The sequence below is a fragment of the Lates calcarifer genome, linkage group LG24 (genome assembly GCF_001640805.2).
Source record: "Lates calcarifer isolate ASB-BC8 linkage group LG24, TLL_Latcal_v3, whole genome shotgun sequence".
Taxonomy (NCBI): Eukaryota; Metazoa; Chordata; class Actinopteri; family Centropomidae; genus Lates; species Lates calcarifer.
Window position 1 is genome coordinate 979033 of NC_066856.1, and position 21476 is coordinate 1000508.

General features: G+C 39.5%; 1 protein-coding gene across 2 annotated transcripts in view; it reads right to left on the reverse strand.

Moving 5' to 3' along the window:
* The window catches only part of rnpc3 (RNA-binding region (RNP1, RRM) containing 3), a 142964-nt gene that overhangs the window by 37638 nt on the left and 83850 nt on the right, over nt 1–21476 (reverse strand). The window contains exon 18 of one of the 2 annotated variants that reach the window (XR_007809319.1): nt 1677–1852. The exons of the other annotated variant lie outside the window; for it this stretch is intronic. The gene's annotated coding sequence lies outside the window, so the exon portion shown is untranslated. Of the gene's footprint in view, nt 1–1676; nt 1853–21476 lie in introns of those variants that run through there. 2 annotated transcript variants of the gene reach the window in all.

Sequence of the window (21476 nt, forward strand, 5' to 3'; positions counted from 1 at the left end):
TGTAGCTCAATTGCTGTAATTTTAGACATATTATGATACTCTTGAAATATGATATTCTTGAACTTATGTCACACATCAGGAGTTTGCTTGGTGCCAGTTCTGAAAAATTATCCAGTCACTTTACTGTGTAAAATGATAAAAAGAACCAAACCAAACCTTTTGACAAACCCAACCGAATCAACTGAAAATCTCGGGTGATACAGGTAAGTGACTGAGAGTTAGAAAAGTCAGAGAGGTCCTTGGTCCTTGGTGACGTGCTCTTCCCTGGGATCACTGAATATGATGCTGTAAGTTACTTACTTTGCTTCCTTTTTTCTCTCCTCCTGTAAGATCAGCAACTGCTGCATCCATGTACTGAGAGGGCGGGGGTGGGGGGTAAGAAACATCTTGCTGCATATCTTGATGTGATGCTGTGTTTTGTCTCCAGTTGTGATGCATCGTTGATCTACTGGGTGTACCTCCAGACCATCCTCTGAGTGCTGGGTGGTACACACACAGCTATTTTGTTAAAAGATCGCCTGGGCACTGGAGACTGAAGGTACCACAAGTCCAAAAGTCATCTCATCCTTAACTTTATCTTCTTGAACTAAAATGATAATTTCCATCATATTTCACAACCTAATCAGTTAATGTGACTTTGTCTCAGATACCTGAGGAGTTCTGGGGAAGTCAAACTCCTCCCAGAGACTACAGGGCCTACCATTTCAACATGGAAAACATAGGTGTTTGAGTAGATTGAGCTACAGCTGCTGTGACTGATTCTCTTTTTATGAATCACAAAGTTTACTTTACCTCTGTTGGATTTAGTTACCCCTGTCGAACCTAAATATGGTGGACGTTGATAAAAAAAAAAAGGAGCGCAGATGGATGCTGATAAGAGGATCACCAAGTCAAGTCCTTGCCCATCCATTCATCACATGGGGCACCCTCCAATATGGCTTTAAGTAAGTGTCTGTGTTGGGTGGAGATGGGAAATATTACAGATTATCAGACAATAGGCATACAGCAAGTCATTTATTATCTATAAGACTGAAGGGATTCACATTATCTGTTGTTTATTTATCCATCCATCCATCCATTATCTATACTGCTTATCTGTTAAGGATCGCAGGTTGCTGGAGCCTTGTTTATTTATTTGTAGGCAAAAAAATGTATTTAAAACATCTCTAATTCATTTTAACCTGTTAATTCAAATTAATGAAACTTCTAATGAAATCCTAACCAGGAAGAATGAACTGTTAAAAAAAAAAAAAGAATTTGTGGAGAATTTACTTAAAGATATCATTATATATCATATCATTTTTTGACCATCTGACATGGGAATGATAGTAATTTTTCAGTTCAGTTATGATTAGTTGAAACTAAAATTCAACAAATATGTGGTTCTGTCATAACATATATAATATATACATATACAGTATATACAGTAACATTTAACAAAAAGGAGCTAATGTTATGGATATCCTGACAGGAAGTTTGTAGTGTAACCTATAACTCTACTAAATAATGTAGTAAGCTATTGGTATGCTTCTCTTTCACCTTGGTAGCAACACTAGTGTAGTGTAGGTAATTAGGACAGTCACATAAATCTTGCTTATATATTCAAACTGTTTGTCATAGAAATTGAGAGAGTTCTAATTTGATTACAGATTTGTTTTACAAATTTGAATACTTGCATGCTACAGTTTTTTGGCCATGAATATAACAGAGTGATTCTTCTTTGGCAGCAGTGAAACTCTGCAGGCAAGCACCAGCCACACTACTGAACCAGGAACCAGTGAGACAATGGAACCAGGAACTATCCAAGAAGCAGACCCAGGACCCATTCAGGAAACAGAACCTGGACTGCAGCCTGTCATCAGAAGAGGAGAGAGAGGGGGAGTATGAAACTTGGTGAGACTGTAATGTAATGTAATGGAGAAGTTAGGCCATCAGAGCAGATTAGGGAGTGTGTGTACATCATGACACATCAGGCATGTGATATTAACTGTGTGTGTGCATCTATGTCTGTTTTTAGCCCACTGGATTGGGTAGTGGACAATTCTGATAACAGTCCAGTGGAGAAGCGCAGGAGCGTCGCATCAACGTCGACGATGAGGAGTAAATCACTCTATGAAGGTTTTCTATCACAACTCCTTTCTTGATATATGTCTATGTATGCATGTGATATCACCATCAGTGTGTTAGGGCTCTGGAGGGAGCTGAGGGGAGGTGCTATCACAGGTGCATCCTCTTTTGACACACCTGTGAGAAAGATGTCGGCTGTCAGGAGTTGTGTTGGAAAAACTTTCATAGCTCTGGGCAGCACGGTGGCTTGGTGGTTAGCACTGTGGCCTCACAAGAGCCTCTGCTCTTCTCTGTGTGGAGTTTGCATGCTCTCCCCGTGTCCCCGTGTTTTCTCTGGGTACTCCTGTTTCCTCCCACAATCCCAAAACATACAGCTTAGGTTGATTGGAGACTCTAAATTGACAACAAATCTGATATCTATATCTAATACCCCCTGTACTACTGTCCTCTACATACTACTGTCCCATCACTTACTATTCTCTACACACAACTACCTTGTTCCTCTCTCTTTCTCAACCCAACCGGTGGAGGCAGATGGCCGCCCACCCTGAGTATGGTTCTACTCAAGGTTTCTGCCTCAACACACTGTCCACTGCACTCTACTGTCTTCAATACACCTCAAAGTACAGGGGGTATTGGACTATACAAACTGGGTGAAGATAGGGAAAATATAATTGATGTATAATTTGGACAACATAATCATAATGATTTGGACAATAAATATTTTAAACACAAAAATTAATCTAATTAATCTGATTTCTTTCAATGAAACAATCCACTGATATACGTTTTTGATATAATGTTTGAGATGTCTTTGTATTACTGTCTACGTGTCATGTGTAATGTCAGGATAAATGATTAAATGTAAATCGACTTCATGTCACCTGTAGAAAAATACATTAATGTTATCACAGTAGTGTTAAAGGGATAATCCGTGACCCAAACTACATCTCAAGTTAGTTTACTCTTGTGATGCTGTAACATCCAGAATTTGTCTGAAATAGGCCTCTATCTATATCATGATCAGCTGAGGAACAGAAAATGTTGAGTTTTATCTCTAGAGTTGAGACTGTTTTATTTTGTGTTTTTACTGATTTTAATTATCTGTTTGTTTTGGAGAGGAGGATACCTCTGTGGATAATTTAGGTCCCAGTAAAAACATTGTGAATGATCAAGACTGATACAAGACTAACCTAAATACAAGCTGAGGAACTAGAAACAACATGAGCTAACGTAAGTGGCAGCACAGCTAACAGCCCGCAGCTGTTCCCGCACAAACTATGAAAACTGAAGGAATATTAACATACATATGAAACGCAATGAGTTGTTTCACAATGACAGAATGCAATAATCAGAATCAGAATAAACTACATTTTTAAAATGTGGTTCAAACAGGGTAGGTCATTCTGGCAGGCAGGTAATATCTATCAGAATAAACTGAAGAAAAAGTCAGCTACTTCTTTCACCCAGCTGAAGGACCTGAATGGCATTCACAGAGAACTGATACTGGAGCCTGTGTTTGACAACACTGAAGACGTGGAAGTTTTATGAGGAAATCATAGACGTCTGAGGGTATTCAGGGTATTGTGAGTGCCAAATGGACTATAATGAATAACTTAGGAAAATAAGTAGTAGCGTAGTTTTACTGTTGCTGTGAATAAAGGGCAACAGAACTTTTCATCATTTTTTTCAGTGTCTGTGTTTTTTGCTTTGTTTACTTTCCAGTGAAACGCTCAATAATTCTCTTTGATTATTTCATGAAAAGCAAAGAGCTACGTCAGTAAATGTATATTAAGATAAGCCTTTTATTGACCCCCAATCCCTTGAGCAAATTTAGGTTTTCCCGCAGCAGAAGAACAGAAATTGCACCAAGTAGAACCCCGCGGCTGCCGGTCCCCTGACAGGCGTGGGGTTCTACTTGGTGCAGGTCGTATGACATGGTTCTGCAACTGCATGACCGCCAGACACAGAACGAATGAGTGCACCCACCAGTTGCACATTTCCATCATGGATGAAGGCAGCCACCTGCACAGATAGAACTTTGTCCCTTGTCCTCAGACTGGACAATTGCCTGCTTTGCTTTCTGACCAAATGTGAAATGGATCTGTGTCAAGCTACTGGGAGGAGCACATTGATGAATAGCACATCATTTCCTGTTTCCAGTAGGTGGCGTTATGACAGTGGCTGAATATTGGCATGTAGATGTGTTCAGGCCTTCAGGCCATGACACTAATCAAATGTGTGAAGTCCGGGGCAGATTAGACAGTGAGGGAGTTACAACAACTTCCTGTTTCATGGCAAAGCATTGAAACTGCTGCCCTTTGCTGCTCCACAAAACATTCAACCAGTTACTGGATGTTTTCCACACCACATGCCCTGCTCCATATACTTGCCAATCATTGCAACATCCTCAATCTCACCATGACCGACAGCACGAGCTCTAATAGCACCATGCACAGAATGTGTAAAATGTTTTGTTCTCTCAGTGGCTACGTCTCACAGTCTGACCTAGTTCCTGTAGGCTCAGGGACAACTTTTCATTTGTGTCTTTAGCATGTTTCTATAAATCTGTTTCTACTATGTTTCTCTACTCTCTCCTGGTTGCATTTTACAAAACTACTGCTGCATCAGGAACTGGAGCCTCATTATGGTGAATATCCATGATCATAAGGAGATGCCTCCTCTTCCCATTTTGCCTCCGATACATACATACAGCAGCCATTCAGGCACAGCTGTGCTGATAATTACTGTTCCATACAACAACCGAATGAAGACATGAGAAAAGACTCCTCTTTTTTAGAAATGGCTGTGCAAAGGTGTGTTTTTTTTTATCAAATTAAACAGGATGCAGTCACTTGCATATTAATCAGAGGTTACCTGTCCTCTCCCAGCATCCTTCACTTTACTCATGCCTGCACATTTCTCTGTGAACACTTGTTGCATTATCCAGAGAGAGTCATTAACATAATGCAAAGGAAAACATGTGTGGAGGGCACTCGCTATCTACCTGCCTCTGGAAGATGCCTTTTCTGCTGCTGTTTGAAACAGCATACAGCATTTTTATTTACACATCTTGCATCCTCTGGGAGCTACAGTTTCCTCAGGTGAATTGGGAACTGTGAGTTACTCCTAGGTGTGGACATGAGTGTGAAACCTGTCTAGGAAGCTTTCCTTCCTTCCACCTAGTTCATGTTCAGATGGGATGACCCTGAACAGAATAAGTGTGTTAAAAAATGAATGGATGTACTGAAAATGCAGTGTAGATGTCAAGCAGATAGATGTCAGTCTGTCTGTCACTCCACTTGCCCATCTTTGGACTGTGGGAGAAAACATTCAGGAAACTCCACACAGAACAGACTGTCAGTGAAACCCTGAGTGCAGTCACACATTCTTTCAAACTAAAAAGCCACAACAGGCATTTGTTGCTATTTTGCCTCCACTTCAAACGTTAGATATATGCGTATGTTATATAAACAGAAAAAAGTGTCTGATGAAACTTAAATGAATGGTGAAGACAGACCTTGCTGCACAGCACAAACATCAGCTCTGGACCAACTTAAACTTAAAACTTGGTATTTATTTAAACATTAAATACCAAATACCAAGCAAGAGCAAGCAACACATTTCATACATGCTTCATCAGGCTCGACTGGCCTGTCTGCCTCTGACCAGCTTCCATCTGAATTATACCTCTCTACAGACAACCTCTACCTTTTATTTTAAATACAACTAAACCCTTAAAGTCTTCAAAGGAAATGTATTCTTTTTTAATAACACTTATGTGGCAAATTAGTTGCAGATTGACTTTTGTTGTTGTGCTTTCTTTGTTTCCTTCTGTTGTCAATTCAATTAACAGAAAGAACATAAAAAAACTAAAGTAAAGATGGCAGCAGCTGTTAAGAAGAATCTGATTTTACTTTGAATAAAATGTATAAAATGTTATGACATGTACAGCCACACACAAAGCTCATCCATTTAATTCTCACACTGGTGTGACTCTGGCCAGCATCCAGCTTGATGTAAATTGTACTGTTGTCAGTGACTGTCTATAGGAGCAGATCTTTAAGCTATGAGCATGCAAAGAACGAGGTTGGGAAGGATCCATAGTTTCCATTAAGAGTAATTTCTTGTCTGATCATTTGCTGAGTAAACATGCAATCCTTCCAAGTGGCCCATTATGAACAAAGACAATGCCAAACTGTGTAAAATCAATTCATCAAAATAGGTGAAAGTAAAGCAAGTTAGTTGCTGGCAACAAAGATGCATAGTATGACTTTTATTATTAAAAATGCTTAGCAATATTTCTAGTAATACTGTTCAATTTTGTTTTAGTGGACAACTGTAAGATAAGCTGTTTGCAATAACAGAGGTACAAACAGGAAGCAGGTTTGTTACTGTACTTCTGCAGTACATCACTTTCATCCATTTTTTAAATTCAAGATTCAAGATTCAAGAAACTTTATTTATCCTGAGGGAAATTGCTGTGCACCAGTTGCAATACAGAGGTGGAAAATGTTATCTAAAAAACTATGAAATGCAATACGTCACCACAATATTCACATGAACACATATATTCAGTTAGCTGACCTCAGAATGTATTAGATCCCACGAGTGCATTCATAGAGAAAAGGTCTAAAACCAAAACATAAAGTGTGAGAATAAATACGCTCCTCAGAACAACAACTTTAAAGTAAAAAATATATTTCTGGTTAAGTTTTGACTTTGTGTGTATACTGTTTATTTATAGCTGTCAGTCACTTTGACTTTGTAGTAGTGTAGGAAACTTTAAATTAACTATAACTATAAATTATATTTAATACTATTATGAATCAAATTTTGTTTTCAGATGAAGGAAATGTGGTGCTCTCTGTGTACTGTACATATTCTCCTATTCAGTGACATATACACACTGAGTGAACTATGAAACCTGAAGCGTTGAGGCACATGCATGATCATTAAACTGGAGTCATTAATTCAAAGTAATTGTCAAAGTAAAAGAATGTATGCAGACACTGTATGTTTTCATACAGTGTTGTAATATGAATAAAGCTGATAAAACAAGACATGAACTGGTCTATAAATTGAAAATGATTTTAAGGACAAGTGTCTGATGTTTCAACCATGACAGCTGTATTTCTTTCTTATTTCTATTTGGTAAATTGTCTCAGGAGCTCCACTAAGAATCTCCTGTGACAGCTGACTTCTGCTTGGTACAGAACTGATGGAAAAACAACAACTGGGCTGTGTAGACCTGTTCTGCCTTCTGTTACATGTGTAGTGTACTGCCAATAACATAGCTCAGTTCATTATAAGTTTTTACTACTGCTCAGAAAACCTCAGCATGTGTTCTCTTCACTGCCAAGTCTTAAAAAAGGGGGGAACCTTCCAGTTCTTCCAGAGTGTGGTGGGAAATCAGTTCCTTATCTGGTGCTTTTGTCTATGGAAGCAACAACTTCTGTGTTTTCATTCTCCAGTTAATCAAGTGAGTCCTTTATTTTTGGAATCATTTATTTGATTTCTTTGCCCTGTTAGGATGGAGGAGGACATGTTGAGACTCTCATGTACTCTCATGTATTTGATATGATCACAGTTAGTTTTTAACTGCAAATGTTATATTTGCTATTTCTAAGAACATCAGTAACATCCAGTGTGAATAAGCACAGATAATTAGAACAGTCTGACTTGTTCAGGGATGTGCTGGTGATGGAAGCAGCTGCCTTGAAAGTAATTACAGATGTGACTGACAAAGAGCAAAAAAATATACCGTAATTTACGGACTATTGAGCGCACCTGAATATAAGCCACACCCACTAAATTAAAACAAAAAAAAAAAAAGTACATATACAGGCCACACTTGTCTATAAGCCGCAGGTGTCTAAATGTTTTTGTGGCATGAAGCTCGTTAGACCATAAAAATCTATAAATTAGCCGCATCATTGTTTAAGCCGCAAGGTTCAAAGCGTGTGAAAAAAGTAGCTTATAGTCCGGAAATTACGGTACATCACTTTTACTATCGCCTAGTGTTTGCTCATGGTGGGAACTGTTGGGTCTCTCTTTGTAATATAAAGAACACAGTCTAGACCTGCTCTATATTAGGGGTAGACTGGCCAGGCCGATTATCGGCACAGATATTCTGCATTTTGACGAATATCGGCATCAGCCTTTTTTTAAATCAGCCGACAAGAGATCAGTCTAAAACTGGGTTATTTAGGCTGTGATGAAGCCGCGCCTCTCTGTCTGCAGTCACTACTCTGTCTCCAGCATTGTCCCGCCCACAGCACCATCTGATTGGTTACACACAGACCCACAGCAACAACCAATCAGCAGTGAAAATTGTGCATGCACAGTGCTCATACACACTGAACAACTCTGCTTTTTGCACCACAATCTGCTGCTGCTCAATTGGGACTACTAATTGATTTGAGACTCACATTTCTGTGCAAATTATATTTAACTTTGTTTTATTTTATAAAACTTCAGGAAGCTATTTATTTCTTTATTTAAAATTTCAGTTAACTTTATAAGAGATGCTGCTGACCCTGGGAGCTCCCTGAAAGATAAAATAACATTTCAGTTATATTGAAATTTTGGAAAACTTTATTTACTGTAGAAAACTTTAGGGAGCTATTTATTTGTTTAAGTTTTCATTTAACTTTCTAAGACATGCTGCTGAGCCTGGGAGCTCCCTGCACTTTTTGTTAGAATTTTAAAACAAAGATGTCTATTGTCTAAGATAAAAAAAAAACCTTTAACATGTTGCAAATCTGAAAAGCTGTTTCATAAACACATGCTTAAAGGCATTTAAACAAAGTGTTGGAGTTTGTATTATTCAAAATTTTGACGCCAGTATTTTCACTTTTACTGAATGAATATCAGCTCCAAATATCAGTTATCAGCCTCCTTGACTACTAATAATCAGTATTGGTATCGGCCCTGAAAAAACAATATCGGTCTATCACTACTCTATATGTACAACCTTTTATATAAGGATGACTTGAAGAGCAACCATTCATACAGCCAAGTGTTGCTTGTGGCTATCAGCACAAACAAGAGTAATCTATTACTACAGGAATTATCCTATCCAAAACAGCCATGTTCTTGTCAAATGATAGTAATCCATGAGCATGACAGCGGTACACAGCAGATGTGGAACTGTGCATGTTGAGCTCAAGCTCATACGACCCTCATCCCCACCCTCATCCCTATGACAAACAATCACACAAATTATCATTATAATAAATAATCATGCAGTTTCAAGTCTTATTATTTTGATGTTAATGCTTTTTGCTTCCAATCACAGTAGTTTTGTGCATGTGTGTGTGCGTGCAGGTATGCACACACATGCTCATGTCAGGCCCAGAGAACAGTGTGAGAGTTATGACTCAGAAAGAGTTATGAAACAAACTCTTAAAACATATTTTCCTTCTCACAACAGAGCTGAATTATAAAGCTGTGGTTGGTTTCTACCATTAATGTCATAGCTGATTGGTTGCCAGCTATTTGGTCTAATGGCTGCATGACATGGTTTATACCCCTTAATTATAGTTAGATTATTGCCTGCCTCGGCTGTTCTGCAGAAAGCCAGGGGTGCGGACGAGCGCTGTCAGCTCTTTCTGCCCCGAGCCTCTGAATCGCAGCTTCATTGGTTGTTAAGTGTAACATATGGAATGCCTCTCCCCATCCATGCACTTCTCCCAGTAGAATAATCAAGCTATTCTCAGAAGCTCAAGACTGTGTCTGCCCATCACTGTAAATTGCGCAAGCTGTTCATTGTCGCTGATAAAAATAGGCAGGACTATCAGTGGCTCGCTACAACACACAGCAGCACGGCTGCTTATGAGAGTGTGACACAGAGTCAAACAATAATTTGATGGTCTGTTAAACAGTTATGTATTAAAGTTCCTTCTTGCATAATATCATGTTCATGTACCAGATCCTTCTGATTACAAGCACAGCACAACATCCCTGTGTATTAGTAAATAAAGCGGCTGTACGTGTTTAACCATTCGAGAAGTTCCAAGGAGACAATAAAAGGCAGACGAACTGGCTGTATTTCTATTTCATAGACATTGTATTGTAGCTGAACCTTGGCAGAGACAAGGGGGAAAACAAGATGTGACACTCCCTATGCACAGCACTCCTGCAAAATGCCAGCAGAGGCCTTGTATGTATTCAAGGTTGATTCTTCTCCTTGGGGACCATTAGTTACAACCTTTCAGAAGTACTGATTGGAAAGAGAGGCACTCTGCATATCAACAGGAAGTAGCATCCCCAGAGGTTAGCAGTCTGGTCACAAAGGTGTAAAGAGGAGCTGACTAAGGGAGGTGGCACCAAATGAATGAGAGGAAAGAGGAAGACACAGGGAGCCAAAGAGGGAAAGGGAGGGGGTGGAGGCAGCCACAGAGGAGTGGTAATTAAGATGCATTTACTAAAACAAGTCAAATAGGGGAGGAGGGGGGTTGCTGTGAAGGATGAGAACGACAGGAATAAGAAGGAATCAGTTAATCAAGGCTTTAAACAGAGGAGGATAAACCACATGTATCAAATTACCAGCACTGTGAATCTAAATGTATTCTCATTGCTCTTACCAACGACTACATTGTCTGAATTTATTAAAAATAAACTAACATCTACAGCAACCACTTACATCTGACCGCAAGAAAGAAGGTGCCATGTACTGATGTATTAAAACACTACTTAATGTTACATGTATTGTGTTAAATCACAATATACTGACATATCACTGTGACATAGATTTTAGATTACACAGTCCAACCCTTCATCAAACTGAGCAGAGAATGCAGGTCTATGCAGAGGAGAAAGGTAGTGAACCAGGCTGTGGCCACTCAACCATCAGTAATGCTGATGTCATGTCCAGTGTGTCACATACATACCCACTGAAAAATTAAAAATACTAAATATACTTCAAAAATCCATTTTGATATCTGTATTCCACAGTGTTGACATGGTTAAAAGGTTTGTGGTATTTGCAGCCTCTCTGCATTCACACATCTTCTCCCCGTGATACGGATGTATACATTATTTTAATGAAGTGACTCTGCAACAGTAGCTGTTTGATCCCTGTGCTTCCTGAGTACAACAACACACCAGACACAACTCTGTGCCATGTTTTTTCTAGTTCAAATAACACACCATTAGCTTGTCATAAGATATGTTTGACTGAGGTTTTCTATGGCATTGAAATGAGGAAGAGCAAAGAGCTGCGACACAGCCTTTAGTTCAGCAGTCAAAAAAATAAAAAACTATTGAGATGTAACCTAATGAAGACATCCACAGCCAGAGACAGACACTGCTGCACTGTCACAGGAAAAAGGGTGAAATATCACCTCAGCTGGAGAAAAGTGAATCAAACAACACACACAGCAAACCTAAAGAAGAGAGAGTTTGGAGTGTATTGGCTCATCTATCAACAGCATCTCCCTCTTCAAGGCAGAGCAGGCAGGAAAACCATCAGTCACATTTTTAAACAATAGTCTCTCCATCTTTGTCATACAGTGCTGGCACAATGACTTTACTTCAAATGTCTGGAGAGAAATCTGCGGTGAGTGGAGGAATTTGGGGTCAGTCTTAGAAAATAGCTGGACAGGCTGTCTTGGAGGTTTTACTTCAAGAAGCTGGTCCCTCGATCCCCCTGCTGTGTGATGTTAAATTCTGAGAACTGAGGTAACTGTAAGAGCCGGCACAAAGAGAGCGTCAACATATTGATGGTGTGGTGGCTCGCTAGAAGGCATTGATTCGAAGAGTGTGAAGACTTCTATGTGAAAAGAGCTTTCTATAAAAGTGCCATGAGTCATCAGGGTTATCTCTGCTTTCTGTCTGTGCAAACACTTGTGTCCGTCTGTGGCAGAGGGGAGGGTTCACAGAGGTACACACAGTGCAGCCAACTCCTTTATGGTGGATATAAAGAATACTGAGATATTCCCACATATAGCCACCAACTTTATTTCTATTGACACAGAAAATATGTGGTAATAGTACTGCGCCTCCCTCAGAGGTATAGACTTCCACTGCCTTTTCCATATCCCTGTAAACAGTGGTGGAAAACAGTACTGCATCCAGCAACGGCTCTTACATAGTCCCTATAAAACTTGTCTAGCTACATCCATTATGCAAGCACTGCATATTTTCCAAAACAGTCAATACTTGATTTGCTGGCACATAAATCACAATAGAGTCATAAACCAAGCAAAACAATGTCAAACTTGGGAGGAGAAAACAACAAGTTCGCGACCAGGGGAAAGACTAATCTTAAGGCTTCAGTACCCGATGTGATTATAAAGCAGATCCTCCATCTGAGTGGAACACAGTGTTACCCAAACTTCTGCAACAACTTCTGCAACAACTGGTTCCACTCTTTGGTATTTAATCTCAATATTTACTGAGTGTATTACTGTGGAAGGAACAAGGAGGTTAAGAATAAACTTTCACACCATTACGCTAATTCTCCAATGCTCAACAGCAGTTGCTTTAATTTAAGGGATAATAAGTTAAAAAGGTTGAGATCCACTGCCATACGGTTTTATCCCTTTTCCACCAACATGGAACAGGTTCCATTCCAGTTCACACACCTAATTTTGAACTATTATGAGCATTTCAACCAAAAATAAACTAGTTCAGAACCCAAAAAGTTGGTTCCCAGGTGGAATTAAGACATATCAGGTTCACCTTCACCTGAAGTATGAACCATGACAACATCAGTGGGTGTGTCATATTCTACAGGTTGCAAAGTGAGGGTGGAGAAAGCAACAACAGAAAAGTGAGAAATCATTGTACAGTGATCTGCTGATGAGATCCAATGTTGACGATTTGGTTATCTCCTGAGTCTTAGGAAGAGCTAGAAAGTACCACGAGAGAGAGTGAGCTGTATGATGAACTAGTCAAAGAGTTGGTCAGGGCTGGATTCACCTAAACACCAGAACAGGTTGGGTAGGTTGACTGCATCATATCGTCTTTTTATACCACTTGCTATAGATTGTGTATAGATAATTACAGTGTATGGCAATCTATCTATCTAAATCTGGCAGGTGATATACATGCCTGCAGACTGTGTTTGCATCTTAAATATCTTACAATACTTGTTCTGTCTTTGCATATGCAAAGTTTATTTTTTAATCATTCCTGGACATTACAGTCAACAGTCTACAGTCAAAATTTTTGTGATTTAATAATGCCAATCAATAAAGAAATCACTGAAGAACAGGAGCAATCAAAGACAAGAGGGAGTAGGTCTACTGAGAAGAGCCTCTTTCTGTTTTTACAGGGTCAGTTTATAACCATTAGATACACCTGACCTGCTACTGAATATTCAGAAAGTATATTGTTCCCATACAAAGTCAACCTAACCCTAATACAAAATGATTTCTGTTTTATTTTCTTTTAAACCAATGCTGTTATTTTACTCAGGAGAAAGGAAGAGACGAGACGCAAAGGATGTCTTTGAGTATCTAAAGATGGTCGATGAAAGGGCTGAGGAGAGAGGAGAGGATGCTGCAACGCATGCAGCAGTGTACCACATCTCTGCTGAGGCTGGTTGAGAGGATGGTCACTGCCAAACAGGGAGCCAGCATCCCAATCAGTAATTACTTTTATTTGCACTGTTACTTTAAGAAAAGAAAAAAAAAGCTGTCTGACATTTGGAGTCAGTTTGTGTCTTTTTAGTCAAGTTTGTTAACATGCTGTTCATCTTTATACTTGATTAGACTTTATGCTTACTTACTTTCCAGTGACTTATGTTAAGATACAGGTGTGTTAAAATATTTGTTAAAAATATTCTTTACCACAGTTTTTATTTTCATTTTTTACATGTAAAACAGACATTGCAAACAGAACTTTGCACTGCGTAGAGTGAAATCAGTCTCATCTGTGCTACATCAAAAAACTGTGCACAACATCTAAATATATACAAAATGCAGTGGATGCATATGCAGTAAAAAGAGATGCAGAGAAGAGAGAAGCAAAAAGATACAGTACAAGACAAATACATAAATGATTTAAAAGAAAATACAGTATGTACAGTAAAGGTCTGCTCAGTCCATCAGTCAGAGTTGAAATACTCTACCACTGCAGCTCACACATCAGCTCCCTCCTGCTGTTCACATGCATCGCTGGAACGTCTGCAAAATACTGATTCCCATGATCTTCACAAATATGGGCCAGAACCATCATCTTTGTAAGATCCATTTGGCAGTCTTTTTTTTTTTTTATAAGAGACACCTCCATCTACCTTTTAGCCTCTCGGTGGTCATCTCCATCATCGCTCCCATCCTGCTTGAGCTAACATTGTACCTCTGTTGAATGCAGGGGTCAGTCTGCCTGTATCAGCAAAAGGCTTCATCAGCCAAGTTTGCAATCAGTATGCAGGGTCGCCAAATAAATAGTGTCCTACGTCATGGCCACAGATACTGACAGTGTGTTGACTAAAGAACTGTCCACTGCTCACCACTTCCCACAAATGTGAGTGGGAGTGTTTCAGCACTTGTGCATCATGAATACTCCCGGGAAAACCAACAGAAAGATCCCAGAAGAGACCCTCCATCAAAAACAGCCTGATGGAAAAGCATCTTTTTCTCCTGTGATAGTCACATGAGTTCAGTTCTGGTGCTATTATGGAAACGTGGCTGCCGTCTATTGCTCCAACACATTGAGGTTCCCTCCATCTGTTGTAAAGCATCAGGGGTCGATGTGTTCAGGAGGCAGTACTATTCATGATGGCTGCCTGTTTATTTACTGGTGTACACAAACTATTCATCTTGCATGTAATTCTACGTCTTCTCATCATTAATAGTTGTTTTTTGTAATAACAGAACAAAAGCTTGGAGGTAATCCATGTGATCCACCATCTTTCTACTACTGTCTACTTCCATTATGTATGACGCATCCTTGATTAAAATGGTTCCACTCAGTGGTGACATGATGTCAGGTATAAAATAATGCAAGTTAAGGGGCTACCTTACAGTTGTATTACTGATATTACGTAGAACAACTTAGTACTCTGCTAATTGTGCCTTGTAAAGACAACTTACAATGCACCTTGATGTGTAGGAAGGACGATCTGAACAGACCACAGCAGAACATGCAGCAGTAACGTCAGACGTCACCGGGCGGAGAGAGCCCAATAAGTCAGCAGACAAAGCTACTGTCAAATAAATGGTGAATGTGAGTGCTGTAATATATTTACTGTGTAGAGTATGGGTAGTACACGCAGAATGGCTAGACGTTTTTCTACATAAAAATCATTTAATATATCTTATATTTGTCAATCCATGTGATCACAAGACGACTAATCCTTACTATCCACTGCTGAAGGTTTGTGGGTGAAACCTTGAAGCAGCTAAGGTCGTAAATCCTCCACAGGCACCAAGTTGAAAAGACACCCACTGCTCTCCCTCAGCCCCACTGGACAATGCGAGGGGGGCAGCTGACAGCCCAGAATTAATTGACATGCCTCCGAGAGGTTGTTCTCTAATAACATATTGATCCACCAGGCCTGATATGCAAAGCATCTGCCAGCGAGTGTCGCTGGCGAGGTGAGACAAATGCCCTCAGAATGCCTTCGACCAGGCTGTGTTGATTAGGAGGTATTAGAGCTCATGATCACATAGAACCAGCGTGTCAGGTATTCCACACTGAACCGTGTCAGAACCTGTCCTCATTAGCAGATAGCATAAGTACAAGTACTAAAAGCTGTGACAGATTCTCATTAAACTTTCATAAATTACAAGATTTTAATGACAAGTTCAAGATTCCAGCTTTTTGTTTTTGACTCTGAGCGTCAGAGTCTCAACAGGATAATAGCATTTTCACTTTACTGCAAAAAAGAACATCTTCAAGTTTGGTCAAGGTTTTAATGTGAAGACACAGACGTCTCATCGGATTAAATCACAAGGTAAAAAATACTTCACTATTCTGTGTAAAAATAAATGTAGAAAAGTACTGTGCTACAGGAGCATGATAGGTTTTATGTATGAAGGATGTGTTTTAGCCAGAAAAATGAAATTTTCTGAAATCTTCAACTCAACAGTAAGGGCAGCAAAAATTACCAGTGGCTCAGGTAGAAAATGCACAGAATTGTTCTTTAAAGGGGGCTATTCAACAAGACACTGGTGCTGCAGATAAAAAAAATGTAATCTATTTCACTTTAAAATCTCAGCTTCAGAATCATGTTGATAGTTCACAGACTTGTATTAGAGTGGATGGAGCCTCTGTTGTTCTCAGTTGTTTATTAAGCCTGCTATTGCTTCAGTATGTAACCTCATTATCAGTATGAGTAAGTTCCAGACTACCAGCCTTCAGACTGTATTTAGTGCTGAGTTACATTACAACCAGACAGGAGCAAGAATATGTAACTTGGCACATTATCAACAGCAGCCACCAGATGGTGTTTTCCACTATATGTGAAGATGACGTGTATCATAACATTAGTGGATCGTATTTGCAAGCTGGGTAGCTCACTAATTGCCTCCCCTGCTGCTAGTCACTCAATCAGTTTAAAGCTAGCATCTCTTTAGCACATAACTGCTGTGGGCTCTGATGTTTTTGGTCAGTCAGATTAGCCGAATGCCGACTTGACATTAGTGGACAGTGTGATTGCTGGTTTGCACTGAGATGATTTTGTGTTTATTGCCTGAGCAATTGACGAGTTTTGTTTCCTGTACATGAGCTGTTAGCTTCTAGGGGTACGCTGCTTCCACGACTCAGAGCCCAACAGAATTTCATGCACCAGCTTCCTGTAATCACCACTTTTGGTTGCAGAAGTTGCTGTTGCTGCTGCGTGTTGCTTTAAAATAAGTATAAATAATTGTTCCAAAAGATCTGATATAAACTACATTTGTTGGGTTTTCTTGCACTTGTTGCCTTGTTTGTGCTGTAGCCTAATGTTCCTTAGAAAGGAATTTCTTGTTTCCTGGTCAAAGAAGCTGAGGTACTGTAAGTGGTCCATGAAAAGAGTATTGACAGAGCAAGGTCCCCCATAAAGGTCAGACAAGACACTCTACTTTAAATGAGGCCAAGGTTGCTAAGGGTGAGGAGTCAGTTAGACAGAGAGATTGTTTTGATGCTCAGCTTCACCCTCTCTCAGGATGGATAGATGTTTGTGTTTGAGCAAACTCAAACCAGAGCCATGCACAAATAAACCAGCACTGGACAATAAACAAGGTGATTTATCATGCACAGCATTACATGTATGAAAATGAAGTTGAATAAATTAATTTGGTTTGCATGTTGTTAACTGGTAACGACACTGGCTGCATCTAGAGAGCAGTTTAAAGGGTGCTTTTACATGCTTCAGTCCCTTGGAGCAGAAAGAACAGGTGCTTCACAGACTTGGACAGTCATGCGGAGAAAGGAGCAAACAGTTAGAAAAAATAACAGTCTCTAAAGAAGATTCTGGGTGCTCAAAATGTTACACTACATTAGCCTACATTTGGTGTCCAAAAACCTACATGAGTGTCCTGCTTTCTGAGGCAGCTGTTTTCTCTGCTTGGAGAGGCTGAAGCATGTTGTCTGCAGCTGTCTGAGAATCATTAGGAGCTGAGAAAGAGAGAAATTAGAATAATCATTCCATTTTTTTCTCCTGAGTATTCCAATAAATAAAACAACAGTATTGTAGACATCAATATGTCATCATTTGCTTAGGACTTTCACGTGAGGTCACCTGAGTCCCAGCCCTCATGTAGCTCTGCAATATAACTAACATGAGAAAAAGTGCAGGGCTAAACTGACAGAAACAGAAATACTGTTGAGAAAATTTTTTAATAATAATAATAATAATAAATTTAGGATGTTCAAAATCCATAAAAAAAATCAAATGCAAATTGGTTCCAATAATTCAGATGAATTGTGCATCCATCTGTATAAAAGAACATATTTACTAGTGGAGCCTCAACACTGACAACACCACTCAATTTCTGAGGTCTGAGAGAAAAGACTCTCATAAAGCACTAACTAATCATCCAGGACACGGTTTAACACTGTAACATCAATGGTTTGTAGAGAAATTGTAAATTTACACAGACCCAGCTACAGCTCTGCTGCTTATTAGCAAGTACAGTACATGTAGTGTTGGTTCAGATACAAAAATAGTTTCACTGTTGGCAAAGAAAACAAAATTTCCACAACGTATCTACACATCATTCATTTCAAACATGTCTCTTGGCATTTGGTGAAGGAAAACTACTCAGTCTTATTTAATGCAGTTCACAAAGCACACTTGGAAGCCATGACTCTTACAGCAAATCAATGCAAAGTTTTACAAAGAAGAAAATGATAAAACAATTCATTTACACAAGTATTTATAAAAACTGAACGGATAATAAAATCCAAGGTACCAAGCAGCATGAATTAAAGAAAGACGGCTGAAACTGGGAAATGGAACTTTCTCACAGAAGATCTCTGCGTTCCCCAAGGAACGTTCGGAAGGAAAATAATGATTACAAATCACATGTAAATTATTTGCTTGTAACTTTAGTGTTTAGTGCTTTTATATGGCCATCAAAGTCTGTTATGCTGCGAGGACGGACTGCCCAGCATTAAATAAATAAATAAAAAAAATCATCAGTCGGTAATTTCAAAGATTTATCCATCTTCTTACAAAGTTGGTTGGAAGCGATTTGTCTATCAAGCTTTTGCTAACTACACCAAATTACCCATAATTCAAATGGTCATGTTTCCAGTTCTTGGCTTGTATGGCTATGATGACAAGAAAGAGCAAGCAGCCAATCTGCTGCTCCTGGCTGGGATACAAAGCCCACTAATTAAAAGTCTGTCCAGTCTGTAGTCCTCCCTCTGCAGACAACTCTTATTGGATAGGAGAGCTCACAGCCCTCTGTTTTGCATTTTGATGTCTTCATCATTGTAATTGCTGGTTAAGTCTCCCTGCATTATTGATGAGCCCATACGGTAAAAACAAACCAAACAATATGCATGCTAAACAAATGCCCTCCAGTGCACAATGTTCACACAGGCCTTCACTGTCTAATCATTTCCACTCACAGTGTCTCAGAGTTATGCACACAAGCAGTTGCCTTTGGGTGTTTCATAGTTTCTGACTGGAAAAATGCCCGTAGGATGGTACAGGGAGGCAATTATACACTGTGTCTACAACTGCGTGTTTCTGCTCCCTTTTTGTGGCATATCCAAAATGGCACATGCTGTACATAATGCCTTTCTCTATGACGTAGAATACAGTGCATCTGTGTACTCAACAATCTCTTGTGGTGAATCTTAAAGCCCAACTTTGTTTACTGCCCGAAATAAGTGAGTCACTCTGGAGTGAAGTGTAAATTCTGCTAGAACATCGTGACTGGTGGATCAAGAAGCAGCAAAGTGTCTCCAAAAGCAGAAGTTTTTGTGGGATAATTCACTTACTCTATCTCATTACTGGCAGCCAACCAGTGGATGTTAAAACTGAATGTCTAGCCAGAATGTGAGCACACTAATAGCATTAACTGGTTACCACAGGTGTGTGATTGAAATTAGAAAATCATGATGAGCAGCGGAACTGCAGTTAGTTAGCAAGAAATCGCTGGTGAAGGAAAACACATTCTGCTTCATATGACAAGAGAACATCGATATCAAGAGTGTCTTAATGTTGGGATGGTGGTTTCTGACTGCAGCTCTGTCTCCTCTAAAAGTCTAATGTACCCAACAGTCACCCTGCCACTGAGCAGGGCAGCAGGTGGGTCACACAGCCTTAATGAGATGTTAAAGTTATTCCATTAGTCTGGGTTTCAGTAGAGTTTTAGTATCTGTGATGGTCTGAATGCTGTTTCAGAGACCCTCTGACCCTGACAAGACTAATATTCTGGGGGGCACACTTGGCACATACACAAACACTGATGTGGACCACAGCTACTGCATAGCTGACACTCTATTTGTGTGAGTGTTGCAATGGATTTGAGGCCCCCGGTGTAAGTTACTTGTCATGCAGCATGTTGGGCTATGTCTGCCAAGTCAAATTTTATTAGTCATAAAAAAATGACAGCACAGCTCCGCAGACTGCATGAGAAACTCTTATTTATGCTGAACAGTGGATTAGAGCTGATTGATAATTGTTTATGCCCTTGGCAGTGGTGAATATGTGTATTTCAGGAAAATTCACCAAAGCCAGGACTACAAAGAGAAGGAGGGGTGCTAGCCAGTGTGCAGAAGTGGGTGGTTAGTTTAGAGATGCATATGACACAGTCTGTTTGGTAAACACACTGAACCACTTGCTCCCATTCTCTGTTCTGCAGAGACATCAAGCATGGACTGAAGTGTGATAACACTGACACACACGCCTCAGTTATATGAAGCATAACAACATGACATCTGCTTATAACAAAGCATACATCAGTTTTTATTTCCCTTTCTTTTGATTAAAGGGTCTTTCAGAGAAATTCTGGATACTCTGTCAAATAATTTCTCAGTTGCAATTTTTTATGTCTTTAAAAGCAAAGCAACACATTAAAAAAAACACAATGTTTGATTATATTTACTTCTTTTTTAATTAACATAATGGCCTCATTTGAGAGTTGTGACAGGTTTGTGAGCAGATAAGGCTGTTCACAGTTTACTACTCATTTACTGAGGACAAAAAAGGCTTATTAGAAAAACTGACATCAAAGAGTGTTTTTGGATGTGTAACAAAGCAACAACTTAGCTGTAAAAAGTGTTTCATATTTGCATCCATTTATCATTTGTGTTCATATAAAGTTATTCTTATGTTATTCTTGTGTTTCTGTAGAGTTCACAGCTTACAAAGGTTAAAAGCTTTACAGTGAAGCTATGCATAGTCATGTACATTATATATCATTTGATGCACTCACTCTTGTAGTTAGTATCAGTGATAAATAATTTTATTTTCATCCCACAAGATCTACTGGTACATAAATAAGGAACGACCAACAGTGCAGAGTGTATCCTCTGAGCTCTGACCAAGGATAAAGCATCTGTTCACTGTGTTTATCAAGTATCTTCCTGTTCCTGCACATCTACAGTACAGACTGTATCCTGATGCATATTTTATAAATAACAGACAAGGTTTTATCCTGGACATATCACCAGTCTACCACAGGGCTGACACATAGACACTCGCTCACATTCACACCTAGGAGCAATTTAGAGTCACCACTTAACCTGCAGGTCTTTGGATTGTTGGAGGAAGCCGGAGCCCGGCTGGAGGGTGTGAACCCAGAACCTTCCTGCTGTGACTCAACAGTGCAAACCACTGCACCTCTGTGCTGCCATTTAATAGAACCAGCATTGATAAATTATACTGGACATTGGGATGAAAACTGGGAAATGGAAAGAAAGTAATCAAAGTGATTTTTACTGAACTTTTTATTGCACTCGTCCATTTAATGATATTGATATTGCCTCATCAGTCCATTTCCATGTCTTTCTGTGGTTGC